This window comes from Sabethes cyaneus, chromosome 2 (genome assembly GCF_943734655.1).
Source record: "Sabethes cyaneus chromosome 2, idSabCyanKW18_F2, whole genome shotgun sequence".
Taxonomy (NCBI): Eukaryota; Metazoa; Arthropoda; class Insecta; order Diptera; family Culicidae; genus Sabethes; species Sabethes cyaneus.
In genome coordinates, this window is record NC_071354.1 from 191,606,420 (window position 1) to 191,625,993 (window position 19,574).

The following is a 19,574-nucleotide window of genomic DNA, read 5'->3' on the forward strand; positions in this document are numbered from 1 at the left end:
TCCGTGCAAGACAACAGTTCCGAACGAACTCTTGCAGTATATGAATGCAATCTGGCAAACGGAAAGCATAACCGCTCACTTTTCTATGAAGTTTCACATTTAGCACATCACATTAGACTAAAATCAATGTTTAAAGATGAAATTGGTTGAAGAAAAGGGGTTGTCAACACAATTGTTTACTTTCAGGACATCAAATTGGACTAGGTTAAATATTCAAATGATAAAATCACTCTGGTGTACTTGCCAAGCACAGGTTTCAAGTTGGTATAGGTTTAAACGTCGTAAAGAATCTTTGACTTGTTAGGACGGGGTTTTTTGTTACTTTTTTGTAAACGAAATAAATTACTTTTTTGTAAAAATAAAAATTGCAATAAATCTATTATAAATCGATTGGTATTCAAACCATCAAAATCCATTCAAAATTGGCAGACCGTTCAAAATATTTCATTTTTTCGTGACGCTCGCATTTTTTGATTTTTTGCAATCACCCCCTGTACCAGCTACCTTAAGCGCCCAGTTAGCTTCGGGGTACGATGCTGGCCTAACAAGCCAGTCGTCGTATATTCGAATCTCGGTTGGGAGGTGCTGCTATAGAGTCAGTAGGATCGTTGCACTAGCCCCGTAATTGTCCTGCGCTCTAATAGCCGGTTGCGAAGTCTGTCGATAAAGAAGGGTCAAGTTCTCAACAGGACGTTTAATACCCATGGCTTTGCTTTTTTACCAGCTACTTTCCTGAGAGACGTAGTATAACGTTAAAAAATGGTGAAACTACTGCTCATGAGTCATAGCTTCCGACATTTTTTCATCGTTTTATTTTATCAGAATACCGAACTTGAATTTTTACTACGTATGGTTACCAAGTCATAGTTTTTTCAAAGTTTAAAAAAGTCAGATTACAATTATCCTAGGATGAGCGCAGCTTTCACTACCACATCCTCCCGTATTTTTGCAAATGAAGAAAAACTCAACGTTACGCGAAAACTTGGGATCTGGGTTTCATGACGTTCAATGATGTGATGATGTGAATACTCTGATTGATACTAGAAATGAATTTTTAATCGAGACCACTATAAATTACTGACGATAAATCCTCTCAAGTTTGCATTGATTTTTCCATGTAAACTTTATAACAGAAATAAATCAAACTCTTTTATTTATACGGTCTTATGTACCGAAGTGTAAGCCTGTTGAAGGGGAAATAGAAATTGACAAGGGCTGACGAAGGTACATCTGAACTTTGGGAGCAAGTGTTGGTGTCTGCAAAAGACCTAATTTCTATCGAAAATGCCCATATAAAAGCTATAGCAAAGCAGACTATATGTTTCTGCAACGCAGCGGATTCTATTTTTTTCGAGAGGTTTATGCCTTCAAATAGTCATGCCAAAAAGATTTTTTGATATCTGATTTCGCTGATTTCTGACGATTACGTAGTCGCTGTAAGCATTCTACCCCTGGCCTGGTTCTTCTCATCGATCACTGATCTTCGGTATTCGAAATCAAACGTATCATGTATCGCGCAGTTGTGTCGATAGCGCCTTGGATCCTCTTCCACAGCGCATTTATATCTCCTTCCGGATCCAGTTATTCAACGTTATTGTTACTGAACAAATCGCAGCATTAAGCAGGCTTCCTGACGTATCCTATCGTGACTCAACCGCTAGACGTTATGCAGACTTCACCCATATTCTACAATAATGTTTAATTCTTTCAAGCGATAAAATACTGGTGATAGTGGACTGAGTCGATATTTGGTACCCGAAAAGACCTTTCATCCATGACATGCGAGGAGTCTTGACCATCAATCAGCACGTGATCGATCGGGGAGCAGGGCTATTACCTTGGGTTGTCTTCGGGTGTGCTACCGAATTAGTAAAAGCAGATACTACAGTTAGCCGTTCCTTTGTCTGCAGTAAGATTTATCATTAATCAATGAATGAAAGTTCTCCCAATGACAGAACGAATTATACCCATTCAATCACTCCGTTTACATCTGCGATGGCGATTTTCACATCGGGATTTCGGTTGTCTCTACGAGTTCGAGCTCGAACCTGTTGATATTAGGTATATATTCCTCAAAGTTGAATTGAGATTTTCGAAACTGCAAATGTCAGAGTAAATAAATTGGTTAGTCCTCACGCTTCGTTGTGTGTCACATATAATTTTATCGATTTGTTTGCTTGTTCTTAACAACTTGTTTACCCAAAAAGTTTAAAATGCAGCCAATCATGCTTAAAATTGTAAAAGTTCATATGTATATGCTACACTCTCCATTTGGGTTAACACAGATTGCAGCAAATTGCGTTATAGCCGAAGGGATGTACATATATGTATGCTAAGCTGCATCAGATAGCAAATGGTAACGACACAAAGGGTAGCAACGAAAAATGCTCTCGAGAAAGCTCTGACAGCTAGAAGACAGCTTGTATATCAAGATGCAAGTCTGAAAAATTACTCCATTTTATTACACACAGACTCCCGTCCGTACCGGTGGAATACAGAAGCATGTCGATAGATGTGTCCTTCCTTCCTTCCTTGGTTCCTTCCTTGCTTCCTTCCTATTGCTTTCTATTGTACAGCATCAAAGTTGTTTTTTCTTCTGTCCTCTCTGCCTCTTGCTTGTCGGTTTACGAAAGCAGTCGTGCAAAATATCCTGTGATATGTTGGTACCTATACATTATCTCGTGTTATCAGTGACAGGCAGACAGCAACTAACATCATCGTGTTTTACCCTCGTTTGAAATATGTATGATTTTTGGGTGCCTACGGGAATACTGTCACAAAAAATAGCTTCCGTATTGTGCATTTCATATTTTTGTTGTTAAAGGAACAATTTATATTTTTTGTACATTCAAGCATGCGTACTATTTAATCAATAAAGACGCAAAGTCGCCAGTTTTGTTTTCTGTGTAACAAACAAACATAAAAACTTTCTTAGTGATAGTTTTTTTGCTTATGGAGCCGATAAGGAAAACTTATTACTTGTTAGTTTTTCTGGTGTTCACAGAAGATGAATAGGCAACTGGTCAGTAGGGTAACAAAAATAAAAGACGAGATTTGATCGGAAACTTAGGATAAAACAAGGCCGTGAAAGTTAACAGCGGAAGCTTAATTAGTACGGATCATAGACTACAACAGTCAACTTTTTGGAGCAGCGTTTTGACAAATTTTCCGACACATCTTTTTCGCAGAAATTAAATTTCACTAAATTTTCACAAATTTCACAGAAATTCTTCACTTCATTTCTTAATAGAATATTCATTGCTCTAACCCAGATTTGGACACTGCTGTTGAAAATAACACTATTTTAAATCGAACCTGCTCACATCAAGCACATCTATTATTCACTTATTGGATATTGAGTGGCCAATAAATGTCACATTATTTTCCTCTGAAATGTTTCTCAACTCAACTCAAACCTATTTTTGCAATTCCACAAAATCTACATTCGTTATGATATGATACCTATCTATTTTATATCTGTAAGAACCGCAAAAAACTTTCAGAGTTAAAAATGACTTCCTTGTGCAAGTTATACAATACTAATGTAACTTGCAAAATATTGCATTTCTCTTCTGTATCTTTTACCTCGTGCATACTAAATCATTTAAAGACATCCGGAATAGACACGGCAAATAGCTTTCTTGGAAATAAATTTTCAAATAAATAAATTTGGCCGCCTGAAAAGGCAAAATAAATTATTCTACTACACGTATATTCCATGTGATGTAAATTATTGCTTTCCGTTGGATGAATTTGCTTCGGTAAAATTTATGTGACACTACTGCATCGAATTACCACAGGCGTATGGCCAAATGGTTTGTACACAATTGTGACAGCAATTCGGCTTACTCTTTTGTAAAAGCGTACTCTGTTCAGGAGAGAAGCGGATCAAATAAATAAATTTGTTTATAGTATGGAAGCGATATACCTGTCCTGATTTCAGATTTATAGCCTTACAACAATGGCCATAAACAAAGATTGTTTGAAAATTCCCAGTATTGAATTTCGCAATTCAAAAACGATAATGAATAAATAATCGAGATAAATGGTCATAAATCTTGCACCAAAAAGATGGCCTAGTTTTTTGCTCTGAAATGTTTAATAGCCACACCATGCTAGCCATAACCTGGTTAATTTTATATGTACAAAATATAGATGTAACAACTGGATAACATGCATGTAATTTTCACGCTGCGAACATTGTTGTATAAAAGAAAATATAAATATCGTTTGGAAGTAAAAACACGTAAAACAATGTGATAAAACCCGAGCAGGAGCGAAGAGCAAAATAATATCAAAACTATATCAAACTGAGGTATAATACTATATTTTGTTATTGAATAGATATGGAGATACATTGATAACATATTTTGTTATTAAGTAGATATTTAAAACATTGTAAGATGAGTATTAATAACTAATTTTGTTATCACATCTTATTGTGATCTTAGAATGACATTCGAAATATTTCATAAATTTTTTTTATTGATTAAAGGGATTTTAAATTATAAATATTTTATAAAATAATTTTTTAATGTGTCGTTTGCTACTACATTTGTTATTCAATACCTTAATAATACTAAAATATGTTATTCCAAACTCTGAATACTGTCATGTTATTGTTTTGTTATTCAAATAACACAACTAGTTATTCTTTTGGCCTTAAAGGAACAAAATTTTGATAATATTTTTTGTTATTTTACCAACTATGTCAGCCAAACCAAGATCAAATTTTGATATGAGTTATTCGATTTCCATAACACATTTTAATATTAATTTGCTGTTCGCTCCTGCTCGGGTAATAAACAATTGTTATAATTTTGTTAGGTCCCCCTGATCGGGTTGGCTTCGTACGCATGTTCTCCAGGACATCTTTTAAATAGTAGCACGAAGCTAAATCCGGCTAGAAGATCGTAGGGCCCTCGTGTGTTGCTTGAACGGAGGAAACAGACGCTTCTGTACACTCCGTGAGATAGTTTCCCGGCCCTCTGAACAAAAAATTTGGACAGATTCAACTTTTTGCCCTCATCGCTGACCGCAGCAATGGGATTCCGCTCAAACGCTTTCACGACACACTTGTTATCCTGATCGCCAATAGAACATCCATTCTGAGCACATTTAACCTTCCGTTCGATACTCAGAGTTTCGTAGTAACGTTTAATCACACGACTCTCCCTTAGCTGCACGGTTCCGAGTTGTTTTCCAACAACCCGATAAGAGAGTTGAAGATTTTCCAGGTGCTTTCTCAAAATTATTTCGCGACGTTGCTTTTCGGGTGACGCCATTTTTTCCAATTTTCGAAAAACTGACAGCGATTAAAATACAGTGTAAACGATCCACTCTAAACTACTTCTACCCAAATTTTCAAGAGAAATTACCCAATGGGTAATTTTCTACAGCGTTTTTTCCGTGATGCAATTTGATGTGGGACACCCTTTAATAGAAATTCCACGAAACTGGCAATCCATATTTTTATATCCAATTCCGGTTGTTTTCTTTTCGGCGTCGCCAGATTCGTCTCCGCCAGTTTATTTATACTATATCGTCTGCATTCTAAAGTGCTGCATTGTATTGTAAGTGCACATCCTTGGTTCGTAAATTTTCACTCTTTAACGGATTGCTTCCGCTTCGAGTGCTTTATGGGATGCATTTCGTCAACAAACAATATTATTATGAACTATACGCCGAGTCACATAAGAAACGGATGAAGAAAATCTGACTACGTATATACTAACAAGAATTATAAGTATAAATCCATCAGCGCTTACGCTGCCTAATACCCCATTGGGCAGGAAAGTCTTGGACCACTTTATTTTTTGAGAACGGTTTCCCAGGAGAATTACATTTGCACTTACAGCGACGCCAAATGCCACTGAACGCAGTGAATTGTATTTTGCATACCAGGACCTTGCTCCCCTATAAGAATTGCCTAACAAAATTAATACAGGCTGTGTTATTTTGTTACCAACTTTTCTACCAACGGTGGAAATAAACTAAATAAATTGTGATAACCGTTGTGATAAATTAGCCTCTGTATGTGGTTAAAATAACAAAAAATAACTAAATTTCTTCTCAATAATACCTGATCCATCACAACCTCTGTAAACTGACTGACGTCTCTATTTTTACAATACTGTTAGTGATGGTCCGAGAATGTATTTGTTCTTCCAACGTTCACTATTCTCCTGGAAAAGATGGTGGACATCGGAATCTTGAACTTTTTACAGCTTGCGTAAATCGTCATCTCGGAATCGATCGCCTCGATGCAACGTAAAACACTTGCTACGAAGTAATGTTGACGGGAAATTTGCATTGGCTGCAGAGCCATACAGTAGAATGTGAATCAAATGTTATAACTAAGTCTAGCTAATTAAAAATACACTTTGACCAATAGTGACAGCGTTGAAAAGTAGAACTTTCGCATGTGGCGAGAATAGGTATGTCCCTATGCAATTGTACTAATTATGGTAATACGAGAAAACAAGCTTTTTTAATAAAGTCGTGTTAGTTGTTAATTTAAATTACAAACCAACAACCTAGTTTGGAAAAAACAAACAAGCGTTAATTCTTGTTTTAAAACATATTTTAGAACGAAAGCTTTCTTCTTGAAGTCGATCCACGTACTAAAAAGCGCAGGTCCTTCGCCTTCAGTTCTTCATCTAACTGAATTTAGTTGGGTTTAAGTCAACTTCCATTTATCAAAACTGGCAATATTCGACTCTGTACGTACTCTGCGAACACAGGTCGGTAGTTTGATATTCAATAGAGTGCAATTCGTGCGAAATTTGTCCAGTAGGTCAAATAACGAAAACTTAAAATGGTCTAATTTTTTAAACTGAGCATATTTTGTTTTGTCACATGTCACAATTCACAGGTGAGCTGGCAGAAATAAAGGCTTGAAAAACAGATCTACGAAAAAGGTCACTATTTATAACTGCCATAAATTTCAGTTTCAATATAGACTCTTAATTAACTCAGTTCACTAAGCTTACTGTCACTGCGAATATATTCGAATAGAGAAACAAAGCTCATTGTCCCAGTTGTGATTTGCAAAATATCTGTCAGCATCTAAATCCGAACGTAGCATAGCAATTAGTCTAATAAGTGTGTGTTTGAGAACATAATTCACTGCAAGGGAAAGCAAAACGAATGAATGGTTTTAGGTTAACTCCGGAAAACATTTATTCGGTCCATATTGCAGTAATTCACAATTGGACAATTGCCAAAATTTTCGCTATTTTTTGCAACGTATAACGGGTGAAGCGAAAACACAGTCAAAAACACAGATTTCCTATTCTGCTGTCCACCATTTTCGAAATTCGGATCGAGCTATACCTACTGTCAGCACGTTGGCCGAAACGGGTACGTGCTGTTTACCAACTTCTCAGTTTTATCACATAAAAATTTAATTTCTCAAATGGTTGTGCCGCACAATGGCCCCTGTTCCTGCCTTAACAGTATGTTTCGTAGGGTTATTCACGAGACGAAACGCACGGGGATGATTTTAAACAGCTTTTTATGTCTATTGTGTGTGTATTATTCTCTTAGGCTCTGTAAAAACTGTACCATCTTCCACCAAAAAAAGGGAAGTAATCATTTTAAATCATGAACCGTTCTATGTTTTATTCAACCGTCGCAAATCCCAGCGGCCAATGTTGGTTAAACCACAATATTTGTCTATATACAGGCAGAATAACTTTGCTGCTATATATCTGCCGAGCGTAAAAATTCTGTTTCGGTATGTAGAACCTTGGTTTTCCCTGATGCTCCACAGTCAGAGCCCGGAACCATTTCGAGACACACAAAAAAATAAAGCACCACCAATTTTGTATCCAGGACCAAGCCAGAACTAAACTGAACCGAGTTGTGAGTTGATGCATCTGCTCTCTGTACGACAGTCAATGAACCTTGCATTCATACTGACATGTGTGTGGATATTACTTGTTACTCCCAGCGCAGGAAAAACTTCTTTGTTGATTGAAATAGATCTGAAAAATAATTTGAAAGCAAAGCGAAAATTAAAAAAACAATTGAGAATAAATCCCACTCAATATGTTTATATTTGAATCGTTTGTTTGAGAAACCCCACAAACGCCATTTTTATGAAAATGGACTTTTTAACAGTTTTCGAATCCTTGAGGAGATCCACACCTTCCCTCAAAATTCCAGAAAAAGTTAGTTCCACGAACCCCTTTTAATTGGGGTTGCAAATATCCGTTTGTTTGAGAAACCCCAAATATCCATGTTTCCGATAATCACCTAGAGCGGCGCGCGATAGGTACAAAATTATCATTCAATATTTACGTGCAATGTTGTATTCGCAACACAATTCAATAGTGTAAAAATGTCTTCGGAATCGAAAAATTACGAGTTGGACACAGTCAAAAAGAAGAAACATAGTGTTCGGCGGACTAAAGAATGCAAGGCGAAGGTTATTAAAAGTAAAAGAACGGCGTATAAAATCGAAAAGAAAAGGATGTTTTAGCTGAAAAAGTACGAGCTGATTGCAAATGCAGATAAGCTTGGATTAGTTAGTCGACAAGATAAACGCAAATAAACCGTACTTGTAATCTAGATATAGTAAGAACTGTAGCAATCTCGTTCCAGAAATCGACAGACTAAACTATCCATGCTTTTCTCACAAAAGCAGTAGCCCACCATTTACTATACACTGTTAATCATAGCACAATCTATACCTATAAAGAAGGATTTCTGTCTGTCTGTCTGTCTGTCTGTCTGTCTGTCTGTCTGTCCTGTGTTCCTTATAGAATCAAAAACTACTGAACCAATCGGCGTGAAAATTTGCATGTAGAGGTTTTTGGGGCCAGGAAAGGTTTTAGTGATGGTTAGAGACCCCTCCCCCCACTAAGAGGGGGGGCTCCCATACAAATGAAACACAAATTTCTGCATAACTCGAGAACAAATAGAACCAAATTTGGCATGTGGGTGTTTTCGGTGACAAGAATTTATTCTATGGTAAATTGAGACCCCTCCCTCTTTATAAGGGGAATTGTAACTCCTCTCCCCTTTAAGAGGGGGGGCTTCCATACAAATTTCCTCATAACTCGAGAACTAATCAAGCAAATGGAACCAACTTTGGCATGTGAAGGTTTTCGAGGGCAAGAAAATTTTCTATGGTGAATTAGGACCCCTCCCCACTTTAAGAGGAGGGGCTCCTGTACAAATGAAATACAAATTTCCTCATAACTCGAGAACTAATCAACCGAATTGAACCAAATTTGGCATGTGTGTGTTTTTGGAGACAATTTTTTTTTCAATGATGAATTGGGACCCCTCTCTACTTTAGGAGGGGGGGTCCTATACAAACGAAATACAAATTTCCTCATAACTCGAGAACTAATCCAGCAAATGGAACCAAATTTGGCGTGTAGGTGTTTTTGGAGGCAAGAATTTTTTCTGTGATGAATTAGGACCTCTTCCCACATTAGGAGAAGGGGCTCCTATACAAATGAAATACAAATTTTCCCATAACTCGAGAATTAATTAAGCAAATAGAACCAAATTCGGCATGTGGAGGTTTTTGGAGGCAAAAATATTTTCTACGGTGAATTAGGATCCTTCCACACTTCAAGAGGGGGGGCTTCTACACAAATGAAATACAAATTTCCTCATAATTCGAGAACTAATCAAGCAAATGGAACCATATTTGGCATGTGGGTGTTTTTGGAGGCAACCATTTTTCCCATGATGAATTAGGACTTCTTACCTTTTTAGGAGGGGGGGGGGCTCCCATTCAAACGAAATACAAATTTGCTCCTAACTTTAGAACTAATCAAGCAAATGGAACCAAATTTGGCATGGAGAGTTTTAGATGGCATAATTTTTTTTCTGTGGTGTATTACGACCCCTTTCCCTTTTAAGAGGGTGGGCTCCCATACAAATGAAATACAAATTTCCTTATAATTTGAGTACTAATCAAGCAAATGGAACCAAATTTAGCATGTAGGAGATTTTTGAGTCTTGAATTTATTTTATGATAGTTAGAGACCTCTCACCCCTGTGGTAGGGGGATATGGACTCTCATACAAATAAAACAGAAATTTTTGCGAAACTCAAAAACTAATCGAACTCGAGAAATTCGAGACTCTTCCATAAAACATTAGTCAATACAAGACCACAAAAACTATCTATAGTAACACTAGATCATTCAGGACGAGCCGGTCGCGAGTGTTGCCGGTGACCCGCCGTCGGAAGCGCCGCCCACTGGGGGGCTTGCAAAACTCGAGAAGTGACAAAGATCATCCGAGATTCATGATTTATGTACAACACAGGTTAATTTGTGGCAATACGAAGTTTGTCGGGTCAGCTAGTATATAAATAAAAGGCTTAATCTTCTATTTATCTTTTTTGTTAATTGGTGGCTTTCCTAATGTAAATAATCCGTCGAGCACTCCCGAGTAACTGTAAAATCAATCATTTATCATTTCGAAGTATTTAGATGCTGTTCACGTATCTTCATTTCCTTTCGGTATAACGTAATTTGAGAACAGGCCCTTATTCACAGATTCTGTTCCATAATCATAGTACGATTGTTATCCAAGATTTAAAATGTTTATTTTCTGGTTATAATATCTTTAATTACTACTAGCAAAGTATCAAGGTGTTCTATTCGATGTGAATTCGTGTTACTGTGGTTCATTTATGCAGTTCAAAAACCGCTGTTACTCCGTTTACCTTTTATTTTTTAATAGGTAAATGCAAACCATGATAAAAGTTTGGATTAAAAAAGAACAAAACTTTTTCTAAAACTTGTATTATTCTACTTCAAAATTTTTAATAAATAATATTTAGCGCCCCTCCCCTCTTTTTCTTCTTAGCGGTACGTAGTTTTTTAACATCCTCAGTGATATATGGTAGCAAATTACATACTATGAGCATGGAAAGATCACAAGTTTGAATAAAAACGGCCTAAAATTACTTAAGTGCACTGTCAATTTCTCGTTTGTTTGAGAAACCCCAAATATCCATCATCTTTAAAGCCTTGTAATTTCAGCTAGAATCATTATTTTGATCAAAAGATAAGTCTACATAATGTATTTTAGATATTATCATAGAACCTCATACCAAAAAATATAAGGATTGGTTCAAAATTTTGAGAAAATCAGTTTTTTGTTGTTTTCCAACAATAGTGTCGAGTGGACTTGTGGGGTTTCTCAAACAAACGATTCATTTACAGATACGTCATCAAATTCGAATGTTAATTATTACATTTATTACATTCAATAACATGCATGGATGCTAACATTCTACATATTTTAACTAGTTGGCTGTCTTTCTTTGAGATCTGCTTTAAACCTGCTTTGGTTAACCTAAAATGAGAATAAGATTTTTTATTACTTTAAAAAGTAATGAAAACTTCCCGAAATATTGTTTTAGTCTATTAAAATAATTATGATAGACCAAAATGCATCGGCTGGTACCATATAGCGGTGTTTATGCTACCGAAATCTCTGTTGATCCATATCTGACGTAAAATCAATATATACAAATCGTTAAAAATACAGATCCACGATTTTGATCTCCTCCCAGCCCTTCTTCCGTGAACTGTGCTATTCACACACCGTACTAAAAGATTACCGGGGTTCAGCATTTCTTGCCTAATTAAACATTTTCCCCCGGCTGCCGTGTAGTCTCCTGGGTATGCCCATGTGGTGGTAGCTGTGTATGTGTGGCAGCTCAGCATACATGTGTGCAGGCAGATTGCATGTAAGCAAGATGAAGGTCATAAAACGTAAAAAATTCGAATACATAAATAAACTTTAATTTATCTCAGCAGCAGCAAGCAGCAGCCGGATAATTGCGGTAAATTGTGCCACGTTGCAGGTACGATGAAGACGGTACGATGGAAACGCGAGGTGGTTGGTTGCTGAATAACTGAACCGGGCAACAACAGCGGAAGCGTGAGAAAATGCTGAGCGGCTGTAAAGTATGCTTTCATGTGCATAATCAAAATATTTTTGATTAGCTGCTTGAATGAATCGCTTGAAGTGGAGAGGAAAAAAACATAAACTGGGAACGATTTAGTGGCGATTGATCAAACTCCTCCTGTCTGGGAGCTCAGTCAGCTAAAGCGAAAGTGTGATACGGATCATATGCTGTTAAAATGATTTTAAATTGGATTTTAAAAAAGAGTTCATTTGCATTTAAAATAAGCGTATAATTTTACGGCGAATTTTCCAATTCTTTTAGGTGGAACTCTGTGCCAGAGTGTCACCGAGGCTTGCCAGTTTTCATCGACAGAGTTCTCATTATCCGAGCACGGGTGACATCTTAATTAGATAAATTGGTATGCGAGTGTATTGCTGAAAGCAGTTTAAGACGAATGCTGCAGAAAAAGAAGATAGAAGCTAATCAGATTACGCAATTAAAAGTTGAATGTGATGATTCTGTGTTGGGATATCAAGTCCATGTTTTATCACAATTCTGCCGGTTCTCATTATCAGGTTTTTGACGACAAAATAAACCAAGTTTTCGAGGATTTGATTAAGGTATGTTACCGCTGTTATATGACAGAACGGAATTTTGAATTTAAGGCTGAACGGTTACCAAGCGTGAGCTGTCTATCTTTATGGACTTTATTCTAGACACTAATTAACATTGGTTAAGTAGCGACGAATTCATTGATAGCATCACATACTCTAACAGATTAATATTTCTGTAAGCTATCAAATCAGCTATATTTAAACTCCTCTTCTCAGTTTTTTAGTCGACGGTAAAGTCATCTACCTGAAGGTTTAAATCCAGTTAAATGCGAATATTATGATAAACCTTTCAATTTACGGAAAACTGCAAGGTATACAGCCCTAGGAGTTGTACGAAAGGATGACGTAGGACTATATCAGATCATTAGATCAAAGACTAATGTAAACTGCATTTCTGGCATATGTATGTTCATAAGAATCTGTGAGTGCCATTGTTTAAGTGAATGTTTAAAGGGGAAGAGTGGAATATTCAGATTCAATTCTTCATTGAAAGTAATGGTAACTTTTAAAAAACGTGGACGGGGGTTTACGTCGCTTGTGTGCATCATAAAGGTTGAAATAGTTTACACAGATTATTGTTTAAATATGATTATGCGTAGCTTGACATGTTTCAATAATCTTGTTTGTTTCAATAATTACTCGCTTGTGGTTTTTAAAATGGTCATTGGTTACAAATAACATTAAAGCCAAAACGGCTTCAAAGACGGCTTAGTGGTGTAATTGGTTAAACAACACGCTCAATTAGAGATTGGGAGCTGTGAGTTCGACTCTCACCTTCGCTAAGTCTATATTTTTGGCCTAATATCAAGAATTTTCAGTTTGCCTGAATCTTCATTTCTCGCATTAAGCATTTATTCTTCCCCAACAGAAAAGTAAAAAGCCGACTGCTATACGTCGTTGAAAAGAAAAGAAAAAATTAAAGCCAAAGCACGTTCATCGCAAAAATGATGTGCCATTCGAATAGGGTAACGACACCAGTTTTCGCCACTTTTATCGGCATAACATTGGAAAACCGACATTTACTGCCATATAGTTGCATATATATGAGCAGTTTTAAGCATACAATAAGCAGAAACATTTTATCTATGTTTTGGGATAAAACTTAAGACTAAATGTTTGAAAATATAGTTGTAAATGTAAAATTTGGGATGCCTGTTCAAGCACCAGTTTTCGACCTCCCAGATCCAGTTTTCGCCACCCCCGGGCTCCAGTTTTCGCCACCCCTAGAAGCATCGTTTGTGGCATGTTCTAGTCTGAAAATTCATTATTATTTATGTATTTATCAAAAACTTGAATCAATTTCCAGTTGAATGAAGAAAAGAAAATGGAAATCCGTTGAGAAATAACCGAGTAGCGTCTATCTCTAATTTGGCACATGACCGAAATCGTATCAGCATGGGTGTCAAACTTCAAGATTTTATAATTTATTGACACTAAAAGCTATTGCAGGTTCAAGGCTTTCTATGGCAACTTTGTAGCAGATTCAGAGTACCTCCGCCGGGGTGCTCATTTTGGGATATATACGAAATCATATAAATATGGGTTTATATTCTATGGTTTTGACTGAAGTTTAGGTTCTATGGTTTTGATATCCGTAAAACCTTAAAGTTCACAACCTACATAATGCTATAGTTTCAGTCATTCCAAAATGGTCATAGACAGTATTGGCAATGTTTTAGGAACTAATTCACGGAAATGTTTACTTTTCATCAGTCGACTGCAACTGATCATCTGTTCCAGTTCAAAAAATATAAATTCAAATGAATTTTCATACCTAAAAACGAAGCCGAAGAAATCTTTTTTTTTAATAATTTCCGATATCTTTTAAATATTTAGGAAAAACCAGAGAATATACCTCGGCAAATGCAACCGCCTGACCAATTGAATTTTTTTCTAGACTCTACATTTATTTCTAATTTATGAACTTGCTTGCTCAATTCTTTTGCATAAGAATATATCTCTATCTTTAAGTCACAAATAAGGAGATCCAGCGGCGTATTCAGGTAGGATATCGCGCCTACTTTGCCCTTCGCAAAACGCTGCAATTAAGGGGCATAAGCTGCCGTACGTACCTGACAATGTTTAAACCCCCTATTAGACCGGTAGACTATACTCACGGAAGACTTACCCTAGTAGCACAGTTGTTACAAACTAGTTGTGGTAACCGATTAATAACTAATTTCAGTCATAAATAGGTAGCGGCAACCAGAAATGACAAAAGTGTGCTACTACTGTGTTACCTGACTCATAACGAATATACGTTATATACGGGGGAGGGCCTCGTAACTCACAAACTTTGTGGTTTTTCGTTTAATTGATCATAAATTCGAATAGAGCATAGGGGAGTGTCGTCGTGGTTGGGCCACGTTTTGGAATTTGCCCATAACTTTCGGTTCAAAAGGAATTTTGGAAATCTAAATACATCGTTGCAAAGGTCTAAGAATAAGGTATATTTCCAGAAAGTTTCGAACTGATGGCTTGAAAAATGAAAAAGTTATAGGCATTTACGTGAAGACAAAAAATGTTGTCATAGTCGGGCCATGTTGTGCAGGTTGGGCCACCGCAGAAAATCTAAGACATACGTATTGAAATTCTATATAGAGGCATGAAAAGAATGAATTCCGAGAACAACGACTCATATAGGTACAAATACCCTATTTCTAATTGCATTTTTGCGAAATTTTGGCGATCTTGTAAAACCCATATTGCTACAATCGCCTTTTCCAAAGTGTACAACTCCAATGAAAAAAAACAACAAAAAACTAGGTTTTTATCGTATTAATTTTGCTTTATTTCATCACATTTTATGTGACTGACATTCTCTAGCGATTATTGCGCTTCTGCGCTTAAAATGATGGTGGCCCAATCATGACTACTCAAGTGGCCCGACCTTTACAAATAGCGCTTTTCTAGTATTTCACCTTAGCCTTCCCAAACACCTTACTGAAGGGGAATTTTCTATAGTCTTCGTGTGCAACACAACACACTTCATACATTTTCAAAATTTATCTCGATAATTGCATTTCATGAATCATTTCTTGAAGTAAAGTTCGTTGCGCCTGGAAAACTTTTTTTGTAGGATTTAGTCACTGAATTCAGTACGGGTGTTTTGAATACACGATTGAAACTCACAATATTGTGAAAAGTTAGCTATCACAGTAAGAAGTTTTACGATGGTTGTATCATAGATATCATGAGTTACTAAAACTGTAAAATCGTGATGGCCCGACCATAACAGTGGCCCGACGATAACGACAATACCCTACAAATATCCACTATATAACATAAGAAATTACATGTTTATTCCAAAAATAAAAGCATGAGAGTTTTTAGAATTTCGGAAATAGGGGTGCGTTATGAGTCAGGTAACACAGTAGGGCACGCTCCATTGCGGACGACATTTGGCGGAGTAAAAGTTGAAAGTGAAGAGTAGCGGAGGTGCATGAATCAAGGGCAACAGACACTGCCTGGGGAAATTACCAACGTACATTTGGCCAAATTAACGCCCATGGGTAAATGAAACTTTCAAATTTTAATATATAAAGTCTATTGGCTAGCAATTATTTCACATTCACTAGTTTCTTGATAATAAATTTTGTCAGTTTTAAAAGAATTGACAGGTTCACTGAACTGCCTTTGTAAAACGAATGGTTTTCATGTTTCATGTTTGTGAATATGATGAAACGCTACGAATATAATAAATTGCAGAATTTCAAAAAATAGTGTTGCATTCAAATTTACTTGATGCAGTATTACAAGCAAGAATCTATAGAACAGATGCTCATCAGTAGAATCGCCACATTTTATGAACATGGTAGAAAACAGGAAATAATAAATGGACGTTGCTTTTGAAACGCAGTCGCAAACATCTATTAGACTTTCCGCAGATAGTAGCGCTGCTTTTACAAACGTAAATGAAAAATGTTTTCTGATCCATTTAATTCTAGTTATCTTACATGTACTGGTAAAATCTGAGATGTCATATCAATAATAAATTGCGTACATTTAAAATACATTATATCTAATCTTTTTAATCAAGAGCGCAGGCTCTTGAGAAAACTTCATACAAATTATTCAAATAAATTAAGCAAAGCAAATTGTTAGAGTGCAGGACAATTTCGGTGCTACATCTGTTAGGATCATATAGTCCGTTACAGTTTCGCCCATTCGAGATTCAAACAAATAACGACTGGCTTGTTAAATCAGTGTGGTACCTCCAGGTCTACTCGAACTTTCAAATGAATGCTTATATTATTTTTTTAATATTTTAATATTCATATTAACATTATTTCTTATCGTCCAGATCACATAGCGTTTTTACGAGATAGGTAGAAATGACGATGGACTGGGGTCAGTCCTGGCGTAGTGGTTAGCATTCACGCCTCTCACGCCGAGGACCCGGGTTCAAATCCCAACCCCGCAGAAGTCCCGAATGACCCAAAACTGGTTAAACTGGTTAAACTGGTTTTCTGAAATTAGCTATCTGGGATGTTAAATTTGGAAAGTAACCTCTATGAACTAAATCACCGTAGTTAGAATGGAGTATTCCCAATCAAGTAAACATGGCGAAAACTGGTGCCTGTGCTGCGCTCAGAACGCTCTATTGAAATTCGCCAATGGCGAAAACTGGATCACCTGCATAAAATGGGAACCAGTTTTCGCCACCTAGAATTATCTAAAAATCCAGTAAATAAGAAATAATTTAAGGTTTATTTATACACAATCGCTGAAATTAATACATAAACGATAGGAAAAATCTTTACTGTAACCACAAAATATATTGTTTTTCCAACAATTATTGATTTTCATCCATAGCTGTACAGCAGAAAAAATCATCCCGATCATCTGAGAACACAAACTGAAAATAATGATAACTTAAGTTGTACAATTACCAAAGTTTTGGAATCGTATTTTATTGGTTAAGTATATAATTTTGTTTAAATCAATGAATATGTTATGGCAATTATCGTACGCCAACTAGCAATAAAACACCTGTGATCCACTAGGGTGGCGAAAACTGGTGCCGTTACTCTATTCTTCTCTTTTGACATGAATGGTAGCAATATGCACGTAAGTTAGCGGCGTCGATTCACTGTCTTTTGCTCCGAGAAGGTTTTAACACCACAATCAGGATGCTCTCCCAAATCGAGACGGAAAGTAAATTGTTACGCGCACGATGTCGCACAATTTTCGTTAATTGAACATGTTGGTGAGGTGGCGCACTGATTATAAATATGTATGTCTGTCACAAAGTATAAATATTTTTATATTTATAGAAGAAACAGTGTAATGAAAAGGACGTGCCTGCATGAATTTTGTGCTTAACATAAAATGAAGTTCACCACAGTACAAGGAGCCTACACGAACTCAATTTGTTCCTCCGATCAGGCTGGGATACCGTGGTACAATTATGAAACTGAAATCGTGCGAATGTAAGCATACATTTGTGCTGTTCTGGTTAATTAATGAATTTAAATGAAACAATTCAAGCCACTTGCAGCATGATATCGAGAGATATTATTTCTGGTACAGCTTATTCCATCTTCTTCCATTCCAGTACGGCGCACTCGTATGATGCTTTACTTATTAAGCAACAATATCTTTCTATAAAATTGGTATATGCGAAAAATTATTAGCAACAATTTTTGTCGGAATTTCATTATTTCGATAATTTGGATCGAGCAAAAATCGTGATATATGCTAGATGATTTGAACTTATGTTTTGAAGTCATAATTATTAATAACTAGCTGACCCGACAAACTTCATATTGCCACAAATTAACCTGTGTTGTACATAAATCATGAATCTCGGATGATGTTTGTCACAACCTCGAGTTTTGCAAGTTTCTGAGGAGTTCAACCTTAGATAATTCATTTTGGCAGTTACGTAACTATGAAAGCATCCCAGGTAACCAATAAGCATCACCAATTCTATTCAAATGTAGGCCAATAAGCATTTAATTCGCCTTAAATACTACTTAAATGCTATTTTGGTAAAATATACAGCTACTTTATTGATAACCTTCTTATAGTGCTGACAATGTTAATTTACAGCTAATTACCGACACGAAGAATTTGAATACAATTTTGGATGCAAATTTACAACAGCTATGCAGTCAAAAAGCTAACATACAACAACGTGCAGTATAAAATACCAGATACGCTGATTTGCTGCATATGTTAATGCTTATTAGTTATCAGGAACGGATAGTTTAATATACAAATTTGCAATTTTTCCTCACAGTAAAGTAGAAAACAGCTCCCCTGTCCCCCCATTGCATAGCCAGAAAGCGGATAATAATATTCGCCATGATTGTACAAAATTTCCCAGAGTATCATTTTGCAAAAAACCTTAAGCGGAATGAACCATTTCACGGAAAACTTTTTTGTGGAAAGCACCATTTCACGATCCTCTCCTTACTCGCTGTCGCTCGTTCCAAGAAACCCAGGTAGACCTAGGAAAACAAATAAACCTAGACAGTAGTGATTTCTGCGGGGAGTTGCCTCCCCAAAGTGGGCAGCGCTTCCGACGGCGGATCACCGGCAACACTCGCGGCCGTCTCGTCCTGAATGATCTAGTGTTACTATAGATAGTTTTTGTGGTCTTGTTATTGACTAATGTTTTATGGAAAAGTCTCGAATTTCTCGAGTTCGATTAATTTGTGAGTTTCGCAAAATTTTCTGTTTTATTTGTATGAGAGTCCACATCCTCCTACCACAGGGGTGAGAGGTCTCTAACTATCATAAAATAAATTCAAGACTCCAAAATCTCCCACATGCCAAATTTGGTTCCATTTGCTTGATTAGTTCTCGAGATAAGAGAAAATTTGCATTTCATTTGTATGGAAGCCCACCGTCGTAAAGAGGAGATGGGTCATAACTCACTTTCTAAAGAGGAGAGGGGTCTCAATTCACCATAGAACAAAATATTGCCTCCAAAACCACTTACAAGTCAAATATGGTTCCATTTGCTTGATTAGTTCTCGAGTTATAAGGAAATTTGTATTTCGTTTGTATCGGAGCCCCCTACCCCCCCCCCCCCCCTCTTAAAGTGGGGAGGGGTCCTAATTC

The 19,574-nt window shown here is 36.6% G+C and overlaps 1 protein-coding gene across 4 annotated transcripts in view; it reads left to right on the forward strand.

Moving 5' to 3' along the window:
• Positions 1 to 19,574, forward strand: part of LOC128737874 (uncharacterized) — a 345,115-nt gene that overhangs the window by 35,857 nt on the left and 289,684 nt on the right. The window lies entirely within an intron of this gene.